Source organism: Aotus nancymaae, unplaced genomic scaffold, assembly GCF_030222135.1.
Source record: "Aotus nancymaae isolate 86718 unplaced genomic scaffold, 86718_ANA_hifiasm-v0.15.2.pri h1tg000036l, whole genome shotgun sequence".
Classification (NCBI taxonomy): domain Eukaryota; kingdom Metazoa; phylum Chordata; class Mammalia; order Primates; family Aotidae; genus Aotus; species Aotus nancymaae.
The window spans coordinates 90,857,623-90,863,622 of record NW_026988450.1 but is presented as its reverse complement, the minus strand read 5'-3'; positions in this window follow the sequence as shown (position 1 = coordinate 90,863,622).

Here is a 6,000-nt window from a genome sequence, read left to right as displayed (position 1 = left end):
TCCCCGGGGCCGGGCAGCTGGCCTATGACGCAGGGCACCCACAGAGCTCCTCCTCTCTCCACAGCCAGCCCCGGCGGCATCCTGGTCATGAAGTCCTGCTCCCCGACGTGCCCCAACAGCACCGTGTCCTCCGACGGCCGCGCCCTCTCGGTGTCCTGCCGCAGCGCAGCCTCGGGCCTGGGGGGCAGCCCTGGGGCCCTGTGGGCCAGCACCGCAGCCAGCCTGCTGTGGGCCCTGCTCCGGGCACCCCGCTGAGGCCCTGGCATGGAGTTCTCCGCACGGCCCCTGCAGCCTTCCACACCCCCCACCCGAGGCAGCAGAGTCCCGTCTCAGCAGCCACGCCCCTCCCTCCCTTGCCCAGGCCACACCTAGCCCCTCCCTGGCCCTGGGGAGAGATAAAGGATCCCACCCCCGTGGGCTCTGGCCCTGGTGAGGGAGCTCCACCCCTGCCTCAGGGAATCGCTGGTGGGTGCCCCAGAGGAGATGCCCGCTCCAAGACCCACACCTGCAGGAGACCCTCGGCCCTTTGCTGGGGTCCTGGGAGCCCTGGCCAGCCACGAGTGGGAAGAACCCCCCAGCTCTCTCCAGCACCCTCTGTCACTATTTCAGAGGCTAGGGGCTGAGGGGCTGGAGCTGGGGATTTCTCCTCCTCTCCCAAGCCTGGCCTGACAGAGCTCCGTGCATGTCAGAGCCTTCGGCCTCCTCTTCTGCCCACAGTGGCCCTGGAAGAAAGGACACGGCTCAGGGGTTTGGGCTTGCATCCCTCCGACTCTACCCTCTCCACCAGCCGCCCAGCTCCCCCATCCCTCCTTCCCTCCCTCCCTCCATGTATCACAAACCTGCCCGGGGTGTCCCTGCAGCAGGTGCCCTGAGGAGGGACCTGTCTCCAGGACTCTCACTGGGGGCTCAGTCTGCTGGTCAATGTCCCTACCCCAGGGACCCTTCTCAGCCCCATCCAGGTGAACACTGGCCTTTTAAATGGTCCCCTGGCTGCCCACTGAGGAGGAGGAGTCACCTTGGGGCTCAGTGTCAGGCACTGGAATTGGGGGTGTCCATTTTCACTGGGTGTGGGGGGCTCATCCTGGCCCTCCAGGCAAGGACCCCTGCAATGCCCCCCCAGAATAAAGCTGCCAGTTCAGTCTGTTCTCACTCTCAGAGGTGCCTGGTCCAGGGCATGTTCCTCATCCCTAGCCAGCTGCGCCTGGGAAAAGGGAAGGCCCCGGCAATTAGAGGTGGACCGGGGGCGCTTTACAGAGGGGAGGGTAGAATTCTTGGTGCTCAGGCCCAGGTGTGGGAGAAATGCTTCTGGTTTGTTACCTGGGAATCCTGAGTCCACCCTGAGCCCTGCACGACCATCAAGGCAGAAACACATGTGCAGTCAGTCTCGAGTCAGGGGTTGCCTGGGGTCCTCTGGGGAGCCCTTCTGAGCCTCGGTGTCCCTTGTCTATGTGGCACCAGCAGAGGCCCGGATCCTGTGCACTTGGCCCTCAGCCCTGCAGGGCGCCCCACACCCCCCAAGTCCTCTGTCTCTGGTGGGGGCACAGGAGTCTTCCGCCACCCTGGACAGGCCTCTCAAGGCCACGTCTCCTTCCAGGGCTATTCCAGGGTGGCAAGGCCAGAGCCACACCCTGCCCAGCATGTGGCTCTGGGGACGGACGCAGGGCCCTTCCTCAGGAAGCCCCCCAGGTCCTGGACCCACGGGCTCTCAGGGTTTCTCTGCTCCCTCGGCGTGAGGGGCCCTTCCCCTTCCCAGTGGCCTCCTCGCTCCAGATCTGGAGTCCTCGCCCCGCTGTTCTGCCCATTCAAGCTTGGAAGCCAGGAAGAGACGTCTTTTCCCTTCCCTGACTTCTTTATCCCTCGCCTCCCTTCCCCAGGTGATAGGCACAAGTTGCCAGGCCCAGTGAGTGGCAGAGGCCTCCTGCCTGGCAGAGCCGGCTGCCACGGCCCAGATGCCTGAGCCAGGAGCCATCGTACCGGCTGGGAGCCTCCCTCGACGGCTGTGGGAATCTGAGTGGGCAGGTGTGGAGGCCGGATGCCCGGCCTCCACCCTCCGCACCTGCCAGGCCTCCAGGCAGTGGGCTTGGCAGGATGTTCCCCCAGCTGCCCTGGCCCAGGGCTGCCTCCTGCAGCTGGACTCTTGCTCCAGAGAGAAGAAGGCTCCCAGCAGTGCCCTCGGTCTGCCCAGCGCTTCCTCTCAGCCTCTGGGGCCGCTGCCCCATCTAAGTGTCCCGAACGCCCTGATGGCCCCCACCCAACCTGCCACTGGTCTCCTGAGCCAGTGCTGGAGAAGAGCTGCTGCGGGGCGCAGCACCCCCAAACTCCCAGCAGCAGGGAGCTGGGGTCTGCGGAGAAGCTCCTTTCGCCTCACCGGGCTTCTGACCGGTCATCGCACCTTGAGATGCCTGGAGGCCAACAGAGGGCTGAGCAGGTTGAGGGGAGCGGAGCGAGCCCCCCAGCAGCCAGGCTGTCAGGATTCCCTCGGACTCCCCGGCACAGCCTCCCACAGGGTCCCGTCTTCTGGGCTCCAGGGATCTGGGGAGGCTGGTGTGGGGTCAGGTGCTCTCAGCCATCCTGGGAGCAAAGCTGGAGTTTTCTTTTCCCAGGGAAGGTGGGAATAATCCAGACTCCTGCCTGAGGAACCTTCCCAGGAAGCCTGACTCAGGCTCACCCCTCAGGGCAGGCCCCACCCTTGCAGGTCCCAACAGAACCCGCATCTGCTGCCACCCAGCAGCTCACAGCCTCTGCCTGCAGGAGCTTCTGTGTGCAGGAGCCGGGGCACGTCAAGGAGCTGTTTCCACACAAAGCTGTCCATAGCCCCTCGCCACAGGGGAAGAGCTGGGGCACTGGGGGCCGTGGGCCCACAGCCCCACTCCTGGGTTGGCAAGTGCTCGGCGGGACGCCTGGGCGCTCCTGCTCCTCCACCATTCAGTCACCAGCTCTGGAGGGCACCTCGTTCACACCAGGCATCATGGTTCTCAGATGCCACCATGACAGACCATCCCTGCCCTCGAGGCAGGTGAGACTGAGCACAGCAGGCAAAGTGACGAGCTCACGTGGGCCGCAGCACCTGGCTGAGGTGAGAGGGAGGCAGGAGGGCAGGAGAGACAGGCTCAGGGGTGGGGCTGGGACCCTCTGGAAGGCACCAGTGTCTCCGACAATGGGGACAAAGTGCAAAGACCTGGAGGTAGGAAAGGGCTTGATGGCCGAGAGGTGACCCAGGGACACAGGGAGGGAAGGGGGTGCCTGGACCCTGGGATGGGCAGAGCACACAGCCAGCCCAGTCAGGGCCCAGGAGTAGGACAGGGAGGCTGTGAGTGCCGGGAGCACCAAGGGGTCACCAGGGGAGGGACTGGATCCAACCCAAGTGCAGGGTAAGGAGTGGGGGCCTACGGGCACGGGGCAGGGTGGGGGAGGCAGGCACAGCCCCCAACCGGGAGGAGGCAGGGCCAGACTGGAGCCAGCGGAGGGGAGAGGGATGGTGGAGGTGCAGGCTCTGGGGGCGCTGCACGGCTGCTGCCGGTTTGAGGAGAAGCAGTCTGGGGGAGAGCTGGGGCTGGCTGGGTTGGCAGGAGTTATCCCTGAAATGCCCGAGGGAGGCGGGGATCAGGGAGGAGAGGTCACCAGGCTGTGCATGGCTCAGGCTGAGATGTGCGGGCAGTGGAACCAGGGCCAGCCCTGTGGTTAGAGCTGCTGTCAGCAGGGCCAGCTCTGCAGTAAAGGTGGGTGGGGCTTTCTCATGTCCCTTCCATGCCGACCTGGCTCCTGGAGACCTGGGCTGGCGGTCAGAGCTGCTCCTCTGTTCTGGGCACAGCTGCATGGACTCTGGGCGCCTGGGCCTCCGTGTTCCTTCCAGCCAGCGTGTCCTGCTCCCCAAGGACCTGCCACTTCCCTTCCTACATGACACCCTCTTGGTCCCTTAAGCCCCTCGGATCCCAGTGAGTTCCCTGGCATGGGCCTCTCCTCCCTCCCCTGGAGGCCTGTCCTGGTACCCGGTGAGGGCTGCGGCAACACGCCCATCTCCTGCAGGGACAGCCCCCCCCAGGCCCCTGCCCAGGACTAGCATCCATGTGGAGTCTTCAGCACCTCCGGGCTGAGCAGGGAGCAGCCATGCTGGCCATTCCAGCCTCAAATCTCAGCTGCCACCTGATCCCAGGAGGAGCAGAGACAAGCCTCCTCCACCCAGGTCATGTGGGGACAGCTCACGCGCCCTGTGGAGGTGCTGGTGCCAGCGGCAGACCGACAACAGGGCATGCAGAGCATTGAAGACACTTGCTTCCTTCTTAGGGCCAGGACCAATGATATCTAAGATCAATCATGTCCCCCAAAGTCACCTCTGGCCCCCCAAGTGATCCTCTAATCTGTAAAAACCATGTGTCTACAGGCTGGGTGTTGCCATCCCCAGAGGTGCCATCAACCCACCGCAGACCTAAAGGCCTTGGAACCCTTGCCAGGGTGGACTCCGTGACCCGTGAGAATTACTGTTTTGTCAGGCGCAGGTGTGGGCGAATAGAAAAGGAAGAGCAGGGAGAGAGGCAGAGAGATGGCATTGTGACTAACTCCTGCAGGACACAGTGGTGTAAGGGCAGTGCTCACTGCTGGGAACACTGAGCTGGGGACCTTGTCCAAGAAGCGCTGCAGGCCAGTCCAGGGCCTGCTAGGACTTTCCTCGAGGGAGCAGGTCTGCACTGACTCACGGTGGAGAGTCCCTTGGTGGGATAGGAACTCCCTCGGGGCAAAGGAGGACCACAGGCAGAGTAAGAAGAAGAATGCCTGTCCTGAGGACAGGAGAGCAGGAGTGAAGCAGCCCACCTAGCAGGAGACCCTCTGGGAGGACAAGCTCAGTATCTTGGGGGTTTTCCTTATGACTAAGGGAAGGGTCACATTGTGCCATCAGCACTAAATTCATCCCGTGACTCCTAGGTGGTCAAAGGTCTGACCCACTTGCCCAGAGGGGGCAGGTTGGATAGATGGAGGGTGAATGGATGGATGGATGAAAGGAGGATGGATGGATGGATGAAGCATGGATGGAAGAGTGGGTGAATGGATGGATGGAGAATGAATGCATGAGTGGATGGATCAATGGTGAATGATGGCTGGCTGGATGATGGATGGGGGAGTAGATGGATGATGGATAGATGAGTGGATGGATGGATGGAGGATGAATGAATGAAGGATGGATGGGTGAGCGGGTGGATGGATGGAGGGTGGATGAGGGGTGAATGGAAGATGGATGAGTAGATGGATGGATGGATGGAGACTGGATGAATGGAAGATGGAGGATGGATGGATGGATGGAGGATGGATGGTGGGTAGATAAAGGATGGATGGATGAAGGGTGGATAGATGAGTGGATGGATGAATGGATGAGTAGATAGAAAAATGGAGGATGGATGTGGATGAATGGAGGATGAATGGATAAAGGATGGAGGATGGGTGGATGGAGGATGGATGGATGAAGAATGGATGGACGGGAGGTGGATGGATGAGTGGATGGATGGATGATGGATGGATAGATGAGTGGATGGATGGGTGGACAAATGGTAGATTGATGGATGGATGACTGGGTGGATGGAGGATGGATGAAGAGTGGATGGAGAATGGATGGATGAGTAGATGGATGGATGGATGAAGGATGGATAAGTGAATGAATGGATGAGTGGGAAGATGGTAGATTGATTGATGGATGAGGGATGAATAGAGGATGGAGAATAGACAAAAGAGTGAGAATGAGTGGACAGATGGATGGATGGGCGGATGATAGAGGATGGATGAACAGGTAGGTATTGGGAGCAAATGAAGGCAGGGGAGTGAGGAAGGAAAGTGAGGTGGGCCCTGTGTTCACCAGCCTTGACCCTACCTCGTGGAGCTAAGGGTTGGCAGCCACAAGCTCCAGGCCACAACAGGAAGGTGACTGAGTTGTGGTCCAGCAGAGGGGAGAACCCGGGAGTTGAGCATTAACACAAACCCTCTGTCCTTCCCTAGAACCCTGGTGGAAGTATG